This window comes from Biomphalaria glabrata, chromosome 7 (genome assembly GCF_947242115.1).
Source record: "Biomphalaria glabrata chromosome 7, xgBioGlab47.1, whole genome shotgun sequence".
NCBI classification, from domain to species: Eukaryota; Metazoa; Mollusca; class Gastropoda; family Planorbidae; genus Biomphalaria; species Biomphalaria glabrata.
The window spans coordinates 16,531,881-16,548,793 of NC_074717.1; the positions used below are offsets into that span (position 1 = coordinate 16,531,881).

Consider the following 16,913-nt stretch of genomic DNA (forward strand, 5'->3'; position numbering starts at 1 on the left):
AAGACATCTTCAACTTGAACTTGAAAGAGATCTATCTCCTGGACGTGTGACTGTTAGCTGAAGATGACTGCAGCGCAGTGGACTTCGTTTGCAGCGTGGCTGTATGTGAAGCTGAAGCTCCATTGATAGACGTCTGTCGGGAGGGTCTGCTGAAACAGTGTGTCTGATCAACAGCTGTGTTGAAGAAAACAGTGCTTGACACTATCTATTTGTGTGTCAAACGGCCACGCCATTGTCTCAAGAACAGCATGATCAATTGGAGAAAGAGAAAACGGCATCGGAGGAAGACAGTGCGGATGACTTCGTGGGAAACACGCTCACTGCCGTCTGTGGCTCCCACCGATCGACCTCCACCTGAACTGTCAAACCTCTACTGCACTGTTTCTTTTCTGGACGAAAACCCGCCATACAAGATAGTGCAGAAGGTGCACACTATTAGTGACTAGACTAGGAAGGATGTTGACATTAGGGAGAAGAGGACAATTTCCGCCCAAGTCTAAAACTGATGTGAAGATGCTGTGCTCGATGCAGATGTCCTATATGTTTGTCATGTCTCCATGTAAATAAACACCTATATTTTGTTGAGTTGCCTCCCTTCAGTTATTACAATATATTGCTGTAACCCTGCCTTGCACCAGTGCTTATGGTCCGTACGAGCGCACTATTGAACAAGAACAGGAAGACACTGGGATAGAGGAAAGAACAGTGTATCAAGAGATTAGGAAGATTCTGAAGTTTTAGGAACTAAGGAGCCATCTTTTGTGCTGTCTGAAAACTGTAGTAGGGACCTGGAGCGAAGCGGGGAAGGCAGTTGTCTGTCAGTATTCAGGTTTGCTGGGGAAAGGACTGGTAGAATTAGAAACAAGACTCTTTGAATGTAGAAGGCTGGTATGTGTTTGTTCACACTTATTTATTTACTGTAGAACTTAGAACAAGCTTATTACCTTGTCTTTGTATGAAATAATATATACTTTTATGTGGGAAAGAATTAAAAACAAAAACAGAAATACTACACTTAAATATAAAAAATATTTATATTTCATAGAAAAAGGGAATTCTTGAACCTAATTGGAAGTAATCTCTAACATTGTTTCTGTTCTTAAATTAGAAGCAAGCTAATTAAAATATCTTTGGCAGAGTTTATTTTGAACAAAATTAATTTGTTTCAGAGTACCTGCAATTTCTTCTCTTTCATTTCTGTGTTCCCCTTTTGAGCCAAGCGCTCCCTAGAAGCCCTTTTGTGCATAAGCAATCCCCACTGCCCTTTGGCTCCAAGTGCCACACGTTATCATAAAATCATTCCCCTGGGGACATTTTCGCCCAATTGAAGATCACTGGTCTAGGGACTAAAAAGTCTAGATCTAAATACTAAATTAGTATCATCTACCAAATCCTCCATCACATTCACTAATTCAGATAGCATAATCACACTTAATTGTCACAATAAATAATGTGAATTAGGACTCTAGATCTACTAGTTCTTGATTATAAATTATGTAGACTATAGATTGCATGGATCCCCATTTTGCCAGAAAGGGTGGGTAGGCAACCCCAAAAAGCCTGCAAGCATGATGCTTCTTATAGCTTCAAGACATTAATAAAAATCTACCATTTTTGCAATATATATATAAATATAGATCTTTCAACACTATGCTTTTATTTAAATTACTATAATTTAAATAAATGTTTGTTTTAAACTTTCATTTTTTTTATATAATATGCACTCTGATACTATACTGGTATAAATTAAACTTTGTTGCACCTATGTTCAAAGTTAGTTCTTTTTCAAATAAAAGATTAAGCTAATAGATCTATAAATATTTATTGGCTAACAAAGTAGTCAATAGATCCTATCAGACCTTACTTAACTGGAACTTCTAAATTCTAACTACCAGTAGCTTACTTAGACTTGTTTACTAGATCTAGTCAATATGTTATGTGTTTGCTTAGTTTTAGATATAGTTAATTAGCTTATTTATTAGTTCTAGATAGTCTTTGCCTTGAGCCTAGATTATTATTATTTATAGACCTAACAAAATACTCTAGCATTTTTTAAAATGATAATTTAGTTATAGAATATAGAAGAACTTGGGTCCAGGGCACTAGCGGAGGGGGGGGGATTTTTTTAATCCAAACCCTAACCCTAACGCGCAGTAAACCCTAACCCTAAGCATAAACGCGCATACAGCATATATTTAAATATATATATAAATATATATATAAGTATAATTAAAGATTAAGGCTTTGAGGATCGCCGCCGAAAAAACAAATTATATTTGAAAAATAATTTTAAAAAACATGAAAACATGTTGAGGTCTTTCTCTAGACATCTAGGAGATCTTGGGGAGCGCTATAAGTTCGCCCAGTGGGGTCCGACGCCAAAAACATTTTCTTGCATTCTTCACTGCAGAAACGCATTCTCCTGACATCTACAGTTCACTATTCATCAGTGAGGTTCGGGGCAATAGCGTTTTCTTGCATTCTTCACTACAGAAACGCATTTATCTGACCTGTGATACATTTTGTTCAATAGGCATGTTTGTAACTTGGTTTTGTTACATAACTATAATTCAAAGCTCGAAACAAAAAATTTGGAAGCGGGAAGAGAAATTAAGTGGACCAATTAGATTCTACCTCTTATTTGTTTGCATTCTTAGAAATCAAGCATAAATTGTGAGTTATAGTCCCAAATTTATTTAACTTGAAAAATATCAGATTGACTTAAGGTTGGAAAAAGGCAACTAGGAAAAGAATATTTGGGTTTAGAACTCATCTCATTCGTTACTCTTATGTTTAAAAATTTCATATGAATTCTAAATTTTTCAAAGCAAAGTCTTTCTTAAAATAATTATGATAAATTCGTGTGAAATTACATAAACTCTGTCGCCATATTTGACTATTCTGTTTTAAAACGTCATGTTTTTGTCTGGAAAGGGGAGGGGGCGGTAGAGTGAAAACGATTAATCCTCGCCTCTTTTTTATAATTTCTGCTAATGATTGCATTTGGCATTAAAGAATAGGGGTGGGGCGACTCGATATAAGAATTTAATTTATAGCATATATAAATTATGTTAGTGACTTTTAAAAAAAATTTGTTAATTTCTAAACTATAATACAAAAAGAAAAAGTATTGGTTTGTCCGATGGGCAGAATGCGATTGCATGTATCGCCCCTCCCACCTGGTACAACCCGTTTTCATTTTATATTTACTAGTGATAAAATTTGCGATTAGAGTGTGGAGCAACATAATATACAAATTGGTTCACATTTCAATATGTACCTTATATTATATAGATATTCAAATAATTTTGTTCACAAATTATGATTTCTCCATAAAAATAGGACCGCACCTCCCACTCAGAGGGCTATAGTGGGGAGGGCAGTAGAGGTATTCACCCCCCTCCCCCCACCCTATCAGCCAACAGGGGAACAACATAATATAAAGATATGTTAAAATATCAATAACAAGTTTTAATTCTATAGATATTTAATTGATTCTGTTAACAAGATGTGATTTCTACAAATAAATTGGCTCCCCCCCCCTTTCGAAAGTTTATAGTGGTTATTGATGCCATCACCACCTCCCCATATCAGCCAACATACTTTTTTTTTTTTTGGGGGGGGGGGGGGGGCGAAATAATCTAAAAATAGGTTGAAATATAAATAATTAGTATATATTCACATAACTAGGTGACCGGTAATTTCATCCCCGGTCACTTCATCCCCTGGTCACTTCACCCCGCTCATTTCATCCCCTATTCAATATTTTATATATAAATATGATTATGTAGAATGCTTTTTGACATTTTATGACTTGTTACTAATGTGTTTATAGTGTTTCATCTTCCACTTTGTTTTCTTAATGAGAAATCTTATATTATATTGTAAATATGGATGTGTACTTAGCTATAGCGCTTCTATTGGATGTGGGGGTTGTAATATCATAATATTATCCGGATCGAAGGCCAAGGTTTGGTGGAAGCAGAAAAAAATCATTTGAGAGATAGAAGTGCGATTAGAATAATTATGATCATGCCGCTGATAACTTATCATCAAAGGCCAAGGTGTGGTGCAAGTAGTGGAAATCTTTATTTTATTTTTCAATCGCTCTTTCTTGAAAATGTGCGCGTCATTTTTAGCCTTGAAATAAGGTTTTATTTTTTTCTAATAAAGGCAGATTTCAACCATCCTCGTGATATAATGTCGCCTGTATAATTTTGCTTTAATTCTTTTTAAACATTAACGTGTTACAATTTTGTCATTTAAATAAAAAATGAATACATTAAATATTGCTCATTTCATAATTTTTAAAATTAAAATTTGTTAGATAAAAATGATCAGATGATGAAAATATCAGGGGATGAAATGACCGGGGGGATGAAGTGACCGGGGATGAAGTGACCGGGGGATGAAGTGACAGGGGATGAAATGACCGGGAGCCACATAACTAATAAATTTGTATACAAATTGTGTGTTTTCTTATATCAGGGGATGAAATGACCAGGGATGAAGTGACCAGGGGATGAAATGACCGGGGATGAAGTGACCAGGGGATGAAGTGACCAGGGGATGAAGTGACCAGGGGATGAAGTGACCGGGGATGAAATGACAGGGGATGAAGTGACCGGAAACCATATAACTAATAAATTTGTATACAAATTGTGTGTTTTCTTGACTAAAATTCATCCGCCCCTTCCCCTCCATGGTTGGGGGGGGGGGGGGGTCGGCCGAGTGGGGGAAATCAACCCCCTACCAACCCCCCCCCCCCCTGGATCCACCAGTGGTCCAGGGTTAGTAGCACCTTTCCGTAACAAAATTTTAGGAGGTTTATTAACAATGAATGTATATATATCTGTGTGTATGTGTGTGACCATTTGTGTGATACATACCTACACAAAACTATGCTTTTATCAAATCAATTGTTACTTGATTTTGGAAATAATAAATATCTTGCCAACATCCCACCCAGAACAGAAACAATGTCATCAGCTGTGGTATGCCCAAAGAAAATGTAATGAATGTTATCTTTTAATCAAGTAAAAACTTGACTGTCATCCCAAAACCTTAAACAACCATTTTATTTTTCAAAAATTTATTAGAGAATATTACAAATGGTTGCTATTCCATTTTTTTTTCAAAATAAGGAACATTCTTAGAGATGCCTTCATAATATGTATTCTCTGTGGTGGAAATGTACATATAGATTCTAGAGTCATGGTGTGCATTTGAGGTAATGTTTTATTCTTTTATTAACTGTGCTTAAATCCTCATCATAAACAGAGCCTGTAATATACAGGCCTATTTGTATGTTTAGTTGACATTTGCTTACCAAATAATGGCTTTTAAATGGGAATGGGGGGGTATTATATGTATTATATATATATATATATATATATATATATATATATATATATATATATATATATATATATATATATATATTGTTATAAACCTGGTGGTGGCACAAATGGGGGTAGTGGTGTGTGTGTAGTCAGCCGACGCAAATGGCCCCAGGCCAGCGCTAGACGAGCGGTCAACCGTGACGAGTTACGACCGTCAGCCGAGACAGGTGCCAACACGGCGGTTCGGGAAGGATCGACGTCGTGAACAGAACTCAGGAGTGTCACGAGAGTTGTAGTCATCTGACCACCTAGAAACGTCGAGCGGCGTTCTGTCCGGTTCGAGAAGGCCAGTAGGGACCCTATATAAGAGCGGAGGTGTCGCAGTCAAGACGGTTCACGGCAAGGGTTCAGAAAGCGGGTTCACGACAGGAGTTCAGAACATGGTCGACTACAGCACAGTTCAACGGTGTGGTCCTGTACGGAGCATTACGACGGTTCAGTGCGGAGTACTGTCAAGTACAGTTGAGACGAACGGCATCTTGATCTGGGTCAGTGATCGAGTCCGACACAACGAGCCCAAGTGTGTGAAGTCAGTCCCGAACTGTTGAACCCAGTGCAAGCCCAGAACCAGACGGAGAGGCCAGTGCAAGACTTGATACGGCGGAACGGTGTTATCGGAGAGATATTTGTTATCGCAGAGCTATTTGTACTGTTCTACGTGCTGCCAATTGTACAGTATTGGCTGTTATTTATGGAAATTAAACCTTTACGTTATTTTGGAGCCCTGACTTGTCAAGTTCTTTAAGTTGGTGGCGTATGGTGCAGTTTGCAGAGAGCCTGGATAGTGAGATTCGTAACACTGGTGTCAGAAGTGGGATCGGATCGGAATCGGATTGGATCGGATCTACTATGGCTCGTCTGAAACTGCTGTACGAACTTGAATTTAGAGAACTGAGGCAAGAACTCCGTGGACGAAGGCTGAAGACATATGGAAACAAGGAAACTATACAAGCACGCCTCCGAGAAGACATGTTGGAAGAAGAAGAAGATCCGGACATATACCTTTTTGAAGTCGAACCGGATTTGCTGGAACAGCTCACCAGTAGAATGCAGCAACAGATCACCAGTACCATACAGGAACAGATGGCAGATATGCAGGGACAAATCGCCAGTAGCAAACAGGAACAGATGGCAGCTATGCAGGGACAGATGGCAGCTATGCAGGGACAAATCGCCAGTAGCAAACAGGAGCAGATGGCAGCTATGAACTCGGGGCTAGAAAACACCAATTCCAAGATAGATGCCATGAACACCAAGATAGCCGCCATGAACCAACGCATACCTGCTGTGGAGGAGAGAATCAACAACTCAGACGTTCGTTCAGATGCTAAAGCCAGAGAAAGGAGCCTTGGTGGTGATCATGAGGACCCATTGAAACCTGACGAAGCCGTTGAGAGACACATGCAAGTCGAGAGATATCAGCCAGGTCCGAACCTAACAGACGTTGGTCCAGCTGCCAAGACTGGAGAGGAAAGTCCTGATGGTGGTAAAGAGAATCCAAGGCAGTCTGACGTTGACATTGAGGGACATTTGAAAGACGAAAGTCATCTACAAGGTCCGAAACCAACAAGTGATTGGCCCGATACTGAGACGAGAGAGAGAGGTCCTGGTGGTGGTAAAGAAAGCCGAACGAAGCCTGAGGCCGAAAACGAGGGACCTTTGCACGAGAAGTGTTACCAATCTGCCCCACGAGCATGCCCTCCAGACAAGGCTGAAGATGATGACCTGTCCCACAATTCCCTGTCCTGTGGATTTGAAGCCCATCCCAGTTCTTCTTCGCAAAGCCCTATGAAGCCACCTCTTTTGCCAACGATCTTGGTATCCCCAGCCCTTACATCTTATACCTCTCCATGTGTCAAGTGGCTGTCCTCAGTACCGACCGACAAGAGAGCGATGCAACCACAACGTCACTGCAACAAGAGGACGATCAACTGGAGGAAAAGAAGAAGGCGGCATTAGCGTAGTCCAACGTGCATGGTGATTCTACCAAGAAATAACTGCAGCCACATGAAGACCAACTGGCGGAGAAGAAGAAGGCTACTTTTGTTGAGTGCAACATGGATGACGATGCGACAACGACATCGATGCAACCAGATGAAGGCTAACTGGAGGAGAAGAAGAAAACGTTTTCTGAATTCAACGTGGATGGCGATGCACGCAAGACGTCCATGCAACCAGGTGAAGCCCAATTGGAGGAGAAGAAGGAAGCGACCATTGCTGACTGCAACATGGATGGCTCCATCAAGCTCAAGAGGCAGGCCAACTGCCACTGATCGACCCCCGCCTGCAGCGATGAAACTTTACAGCCAATGTCATGATGTTGATTCTGTCCGGGACGGACAGATCTAAGGAGGGGGCAGTGTTATAAACCTGGTGGTGGCACAAATGGGGGTAGTGGTGTGTGTAGTCAGCCGACGCTAATCGCCCCAGGCCAGCGCTAGACGAGCGGTCAACCATGACGAGTTACGACTGTCAGCCGAGACGAGTTCCAACACGGCGGTTCGGGAAGGATCGACGGCGGTCCGGGAAGGATCGACGTCGTGAACAGAACTCAGGAGTGTCACAAGAGTTGTAGTCATCTGTCCACCTAGAAACGTCGAGCGGCGTTCTGTCCGGTTCGAGAAGGCCAGTAGGGACCCTATATAAGAGCGGAGGTGTCGCAGTCAAGACGGTTCACGGCAAGGGTTCAGAAGGCGGGTTCACGACAGGAGTTCAGAACACGGTCGACTACAGCACAGTTCAACGGTGTGGTCCTGTACGGAGCATTACGACGGTTCAGTGCGAAGTACTGTCAAGTACAGTTGAGACGAACGGCGTCTTGATCTTGGTCTGTGATCGAGTCCGACACAACGAGCCCAAGTGTGTGAAGTCAGTCCCGAACTGTTGAACCCAGTGCAAGCCCGGAACCAGACGGAGAGGCCAGTGCAAGACTTGATACGGCGGAACGGTGTTATCGGAGAGATATTTGTTATCGCAGAGCTATTTGTACTGTTCTACGTGCTGCCAATTGTACAGTATTGGCTGTTATTTATGGACACTAAACCTTTACGTTATTTTGGAGCCCTGACTTGTCAAGTTCTTTAAGTTGGTGGCGTATGGTGCAGTTTGCAGAGAGCCTGGATAATGAGATTCGTAACAATATATATATATATATATATATATATATATATATATATATATATATTATATTTCAAGTACAATTTCTTTTTCAGCTAGAGTAGTTTATTTATTCTGGACATTACATGAATCCGTTCAACTCACTGTTTTTTTGGTCATTACATCTTTATTTTGATATTTACTATGAAACTAGCGTGCTGTATAATGTGCATGTCCATTTTCCAATGATCTTGACCCAATATCCTTCCATTTAGCTGTCTTTTTATGTAAGAAAAAAGAAATTCAAATTTGTAAGTCAGAGGTTGTTTTTTTTTTCCTATGTAACCAGGATGACTTTACCTCTTCCTATAGGGTTAAGACAATATTTTTTTGCTGGCTAAATCTTTGCTAATGAGCCCAGCAATATTTATTCTGGTTTTGGAGATGATTTATTTGATTCATAAGCCAAGTTGTTTGATTCCATAAAACAATTTTTTATAGGGTGTTTGTATTAAATTATGATTTTCTTACCAAAATTTATTTCAAACAACAAGTTTTAGACATCAATGTTAATGATCTAATATTATATTTGTTTGTTTGTTGATTTTTTTTAAATAGAGAATAAATGGGCAAATGTTTGGAGTGAGCTTGATACATTGAATGAAGTTAAATGCCTAGATCTAAACCTACTACATAGATCTAGATTTGTATAGAGAGAATATAGAGGATTCAGCTATTTAGGCAAAAATGGCCATCCTAGCCTGTACTATACTACAAGAAATCACCTGTATTAGAAATTTATTAAATGAATAAACCAAAAAAAAAAAAACACAAACATTTAACACAATCTAATCATGCAAACATAAAATAAGTCTAAAAGTCTGTGTAGAAGTCACTATCCCAGTGACCTAATTTTGGTAGAATAAGTGTGTTCAAATTTTTATTTTTTTGTGTTCGTTTTTATGCAAAATTTGAAAACATCTTTGCCTGGTATGGCAATCTGAGCATTAAAAATAAGCTTAATAGAATCCTAAATGCTGCTGGCAAAATCATTGGCAAAAAACAAACCCCATTTGGGCAGTTGTTTGAGACAAACATCTATAAAAAAGCTAACAAGATCCTCGAAATAAAGAATCACCCTTTGTGTCAGGATTTTACCATCACAAGCACTCTTTTGTTCCCCTGGCAATCAAATCATTAAATAAGAACAATCTGGTATAAACTTTGTCACATGTAAATTATGAGTGAGTCTGGTGTGAATGTACACTTTGGTTTCTTATAGTTATAATGTTTTTTGTTTGATGTAATGCACAAATTGTAAGACAAATTTCCTTACGGATAATAAAGATTATTATTATTATTATTATTATTATTTCATGTGAGGGGCTATGTCTGGGGATCTTAAAATTTAGTTAATATTAAAATAGAATTAAAATTTTGATGTCAAAATATAGAGATTCTTTGGATAGGTACTTCGATAAAAATTTCAAAATGATCACAATGCAATGGAACCTATTTAGTTAGATAGAGCTTGAGAAATGCTTTCCAATGATACCAATTTTATATTGCTGAGTTAATTGTGAGGGAAGTTATTAAATTTTTAGTGGCCAAAAATGAGCCTTCTTTAGCCTTTGTAAATAAAAAAAAAAAATCTGTGACCGAAACAACTGACAGTTGAACTTAAATTAACTGTATTATAAAAAGTCTTAAAGATATGGGGTTGAAACTTCACACTCTTTTACATTAACCAGCATTCTGTTAAATAAATTTAAAAAATAAGACCAAGCAATAAAATCTTTGAAAAAAAGTTAATTAATATATAAAAAAGCCTTCAACAAAAAATAAAAATATATGTGATTTTGTCATCATATGAGCCCAAAAATCACAAATAAAACAAATCAGAGATCTGTTTTGTGTTTTATTTTGTTTAATTAAAATTCTACTGTATTTAAAAAGCTATTTATATGCATCAGATAGATAATTCTTATAAATTATAAATGAAAATAGCACTGCGCAGAAAAATATTTCCTAAAATTTAATGACTATTAAGTTTCATAAACTTCATAAAAAAAAGTTTTAACCTTTTTGTAGAGCACTGGCAATTAATCATTTTAAAATGCCTTAATTTAAATGCTTTAAAAATTAGATTGTAAAGGAAAAATTTCTTGCTTCGGACAATAAAATAAAAAAGAAACCTTGCGATTTTTTTATTAAAAGATTTTTTACTTGAATTTTTGTGCAATAATAGCTCATCATTTTAAAAATATAATGTACTCATTTATTAACTATTAATTTACATGTATATTAATAGAAAAAACAACACACAGAAAAAAAAATTATTAGTTCGCTGAGCTAAAAATATGAAAAAAAAATTTTTTATATTTAATATTATTTTTTAAAGTAATTAAACTTTTACTTTAAAATTTGCAGATTACAAAGTCATTATAATAAAGACACATTCCCTCTCCATAATCTAGCATTCAAACACTATAAAAGTTAATCTAAATGAAAAATTCCTATGTGTGCTTCTAAAAATAGCCCGTGATAGACAGAAATTGACCATTTCCAGTAAATCACAGTGTTGGTTGTTACTAAAAATAGATTTTAACCATCAACTTTGAAAATTAATATCTAAAGAGTGCGCCAAGCTACAAAGTTCAAACTTAGCACACACATATATATTAACATGCTAAATTCAATAGAATTAGTGAGATTGTTGTAACCATAAACACTTTTATTTTTTTTTTTTTTTTATTTAAATTTTACCCTTCTTTGTCTTTGTTAATTTTAATATCAAATATCTTTAAAGTGCGCCAAGAGAATTTAATGAAATTTGAAATATACACATTTCATAATATGATAAATTTTTGTAGCAAACAGCATTGTTGTAACTTTTATAGGAAAAAAGTTGTAAAAATGTCAACTTTCACATAAACTTTTGTTAAGAAAAATTTAACAGATTGGCTTCAAAAGCAAATAAAAATGATCTCTGATATCTTATGTTTACAAAAAGTAATCATAATTAGTCCTCAAATCAAATACAATATGCTAAAACTTTGATGGAAATGACCACCCCTAAAAAAAAAGTAAAATGTGCTGACACACTTTTCAGCCATTTTTTGGGAGAGAAAAAAATGGATCTAGGTCAGTTTATCGAAGTACCTATTTGGAATAAATTTTGGTGTTTGGAATCAAATAAAGTGTGACAAAAATTTGTTTGAATTAAATGAAGACACATGGCCTCTTTGACCTTAAATATAATAACAAATATAGGTTAGGGGTAAAAATTTAAGTAGTCATCCTTATTCTCCTTAAACTAAAAAAGATTTGATACTTCATTTTCTTTTCTATGTCAAACCATTATCAAATAATGCGCAGTCAAAGTCAAACTTTGATTTTTTGACCTATAGATGTTTGAATATAGCATAAACTACTCTTTATAGTTTCCCTGGCTTTTACGACCCAAATAACTTTTACGAACTTTTCACAGTTGTGTGCGAAATATTTTTGTTAAATCTACAGTAGATCTAGACTCTTGATCTAAGTCACTAAAATTCGTGGACTTTTCACAGCTGTGACAGAATTATCTTTGCTAGATTCTAGTGATTTAGCGTAAATCTAGACTAAAATTTGGGGGCTTTTCACAGCTGTAAGCGAATAATCTTCACTAGATTCTAGTGATTTGGCACAAATCTAGAATCTAGCGTATTTCTAGAGTAATCTAGACATTAAATTATGATTAGATGTATCGATCATTAAATTGACTGAAATTCACTGAATTTTCAGGGTAGGTGTGAATTATCTTCACTAGATCTTATTTAGATCTAAATCTAGATACTATTTCTAGCTAGATGATTTATGGACTTTCCAAGCGAAGTCACTCTTACTGTTTCAACAAGAAAATTTTAGGTGAGGGAGGGCCCCGGGGGAGGGGGGGGGGGGGGGTAGGCTCTAATTATAGATAATAGTCACTACAGACTAGATCTAGTGTGTCTTCAGTCGTAACAATGAAAAGAAAAAAACATTTCTACGCTGCCTTCAGAAAAATAATGCCAAGTGAAATGCTTGCTTGTGCCAAAGCCATCTTCATTCACGAGGTCGCATTTCACAAGTGGGTGAAAGGCAATGTAGACGCGTCACTGGTCAGCTCATTACAGATTAACACAGCTAGCCCATAACATTATGCAATCAGAATGCCTAGTTACGCTTTTTTTTTTCCCCCACATTTTTAGCAAGAAAAAAGCAAAATGACTTTTAAACAAGGTAATAAAGACAGTATGTGTGGAAACACAAACTCAAATCCAGCCCCCGAGGTGGTCCACCCGGGCAGGTAAAAAGGCAGGTTTCAATATTTTCAGAAAAAATATCAGAATGAAATTCTATCAAAGGCAAATACAGAGAAGAATGGAGAAAGAAGGTTGACAGATCTTTGTGGTGCCCCAACGGTTCAGCAGACAAAGGGATAGGTGAAAGTGGATGTGAAGTTCGATTCTATGTGAACCTGGCCTAACTGATGTCATATGATGATTATCTAAATCATCTAATTGTTTTATAAAGGGTCAATCTCTTATTCAAAACCTCAAGAAAAAAAAAAAACATTTCCGGAAAAAAAAATATTAACAAATTCCTTTTTCCTTATTCCTCTGGTTGATTAAGACTTTCTTTTAGATGTCTGCGTCTGTCCTTGGCAGCAGATTTTTGTTTGGTCTCAAATGTGCATCCAGCGGCCTTCGTAAGTGACCTCTAGCTGTCTAGTTCTGAAGCCCCATGCAACCAGGTGCTCTCTTCTATGTCAGCTAAGGCAAGTTGAGCCTAAGCTGGTCTTTAAAGCGTTTCCGTAGGGCACCTCTGTTACATCGACCACCTTTTAGCTCACCAAAAAAGACTGCTTTTGGCATACGTTCGTCCCCATACGGGAAACATGCCCTGCCCAGCATAACTGTCAGACCATAAGAAGTCCCTATATACTGCCCATCCACACCAGCCTTTGCAAGGACATCGCTGTTTATAGCGTGGTCTTACCACCTTATGTCCATGATAGAGCGCATCTTTGGTGAAAACGTTCAAGTAGTCTTGGTTGCTTTCTGTCTTTTACCATGTCTTAGATCCATACAGAAGGGTTGAGAGAACCATTGCTTGGTAGATATTGACTTTTGTAGGCAGCCTCTTGCCTGGAGATGTCCTAAAGCACTATTGGCCCTGGCCAGACGGTTATCAACTGCCCTTTAAAGTGATGCATCATTTCATACTATGCTTCCTAGATATGCGAAGTGGTCTACCGGGTTAAGGGGCTGTCCATTTACAGTGATCTTTGGGACTGACTAGGTTTTATTGGCGACTTCTTTTTTCCAGAGGTTTATAGATAAACCGAAAGAGATGGCAGCATATGCAAATTAGTTGACTGCGATTATAACAAATAACAAATATATGTATGTATATATATACATATATATATATATATATATATATATATATATATATATATATATATATATATATATATATATATATAATATTATAGTTATAGATATATATATATATATATATATATATATATATATATATATATATAATATTATAGTTATAGATCTAGATTATCTAACTAAGATATATAGATCTATGATTGACAGAAATGTTATCTATTTAGATCAATGTAGATTCTAAATCTAGATCCACTAGATCCTTCCCCTTCAGCAAATAAAAAAATAAAAATATATAGAAAAATTCAAGAATCTAGATCATGCAAGTCTAAATCTATTATAGATAACTAGTCGACGGGCGTAGCATACGCCACTATTTTGCAGGGCCAACCTTAGGCCACTGCAACCTATGTGACAGCAGTGGGCCCCACACTTTTATAGGACCCACGCTAATTTTAGGTGTATAAATTATTAAATTAAACCATTTTATAACATTAACAGATTTAACGCGACCTCCTGTCAATTTAACAGGAGGTCCTGAAAATCTCCTGAAATTGCAAAATATCCGAAAATGACCTGGAAATATCCGAAAATTATTAAAATCTTTTGAAAACTCATACAAATCTCCTGAAATATATAAACGAATGGAAAACGCCAATCCTACGCTAGATAAAAAAAAATGGCATTATGCAATGCCCGCAATTATGGAATCTAGTGAAAGAAGCTTCTCGCGCCTCAAACTAATGAAGAATTACTAAAGATCAACCATTCTTGTAGATAGATTGAAACATTTGGTAATTCTAGCTATTGAACGTGATCTATGTAGGAAATAGAATTTTTATGATATACTGTATGACTTCGCTACACGCAAGGCTCGTAAAGTAATTCTATAAGTAGTAAAGAATAAATAAAATGCAAAGAAGAATTTATTTTCTAATACAAACTCTTAATTTTCACTTATTATCTGTATCCTTACCCAAACTTGGCCCAGCGAAATCCGTTTCGCATAGGGCTCTACAATGGGTCTGGTTCTGCTATTTAGTGACGGATGAATACTACTTCCCTCTTTATTTTTGCTTCTAAAATTACCTAGAATAACTCCCTCCGCCCGAGTTGCAAAAAAAAAAAGAGTGATCTTTCCATGGTGTCCAAACTCTTAAGCGTGCTCTGTCGCCTCGATAGTTACTACAGAGTAGATTATTTCCCCCGCCCCCCTTTTTTTTAATGTGAGGTAGAAATTTTAAAAAAAGAGTGATATTTCTTGGTTACAACGTTCCGGCCCTGCTATTTTGTGACTACGTGTTCTCCCCCCCCCCCCTCGTGGACTATTCGCAAAAATAGGAGAGTGATCTTTCCTTAACTTCTTCTCATTTCAACAGTTGAGGGAAGAAGAGAATTATATCTATAGATATTTAGAGCATATTAAACAACACAGCCAGCCCGTAACGCCATGCGATCAGAATGCCTCGTTACGCTGTTTCCCCCCCCCCCCCCCCATTTTTAGCAAGAAAAAAGCCAAATGACATTTATATTATATATATCTCCTTGCGAACGCCGGTATGGACAGTATAGCGGGACTTCTTATGGTCCGAAAGTTACGCTGGGCAGGGCACTGGGAGACAAACATATACCAAAGGTATAGGCAGTCTTTTTTGGTGAGCTGAAAGGTTGTTGACATAACAGAGGTGCCCCAGGGAAAAGCTTTAAAGACCAGCTTAGGCGCCAAATTGCCTAAGCTGACATAGAAGAGAGCACTTAGTTGCATGTGGCCTCAGAATGAGACAGCTGGAGGTCACTCACAAAGGCCATGGGTTAGGGTTAGGGAAGACATTACATACACATAGACATACACATTTGAGACCAAAAGAAAATCAGGTGCCGAGGACAGACGCAGACTGCGAAAATAAAATCTTAATCCACCAGCAGACAAAAAATGGTTATGCTTGCTCTGAATGTGGCAAAATATGTAGGTCACAGCTGGGGCTGCATGCCACGGGAAATACTGCATTCCTCATTAATCTTCTGACTTAAAGTCATGACAAGCCTTTTTATTATTATTATTATATATATGTTTTTTGTTTGGTGTAATGCACAAATTGTAAGACAAATTTCCATACGGACCATAAAGATTATTATTATTATTATAGAGTATATATTTAGAGTATATTAAGTATACAGACTACCCTGAGGGTAATATTATAATATTTATTATAAAAGAAGATATAGATTTAATAGATCTAATGCCTAGAGTGAGTAGAGGGGTATATAATAATATATTATTATATATTATGTAATACTCTAATTATAGATCTAATTTATATTTTATAATCTATATATAGATCTAATACTAATAATATTATTAGTAATATAACTTTTAAAAACTCTTTTGTAGCTAAGGACAAGCTGCTAAATATATTCTTATTATCTAGATTGACTGATTGACTAGATCTAGAATAATATATTCTATATTAAAGACTAGAATCTAGAACTATTCTCTTTACTCTAGATCTATAATACTATATAATTCATTATAATGGACCTCATTCACCAATCGTAAACAAACAACATTTAGCCACGTGGTGCTCTATCTCTTCTATATAATTTACGATCTCATGTTTAATTCATGATGGTTGTCACGTGACATATTTTTTCATTATTTTAGCAATAAGATCACATGACTAAATGTTGTTTGTTTAGGATTGGTGAATGAGGTCCATTGAGATGCTGGTATATTAACTTAATTAACTATAATACTATTAATCAGTAATGACTGTATATGTATATATATCTAGTTTTTAGTAAAGTAAACTAAAAAAAAAAGTTAAACATAAAATTTGAAGTAACTTTTTAAACTCAGAACTTAGACTAGACTTAGAGTCTAAATCCAGATTCTAGAGCTAGATCTTGATTAGACTAGTGACTAGGATCTAGTAGAATCTAGATTGTAGATCTAGTACTAGTAGTAGTGACTAGTACGTAGTAGTTGTAGCGAAAT

At 36.5% G+C, this 16,913-nt stretch overlaps 1 protein-coding gene across 8 annotated transcripts in view; it reads right to left on the minus strand.

Annotated features, from left to right (window-relative positions):
* LOC106078736 (neuralized-like protein 2) overlaps window positions 1-16,913 on the minus strand; it is a 51,545-nt gene that overhangs the window by 20,063 nt on the left and 14,569 nt on the right. The window contains exon 1 of one of the 8 annotated variants that reach the window (XM_056036741.1): window positions 16,763-16,913. The exons of 5 other annotated variants lie outside the window; for them this stretch is intronic. The gene's annotated coding sequence lies outside the window, so the exon portion shown is untranslated. Of the gene's footprint in view, window positions 1-1,174; window positions 1,374-16,457; window positions 16,551-16,762 lie in introns of those variants that run through there. 2 more of the 8 variants (XM_056036742.1, XM_056036740.1) reach the window with 2 other exon arrangements.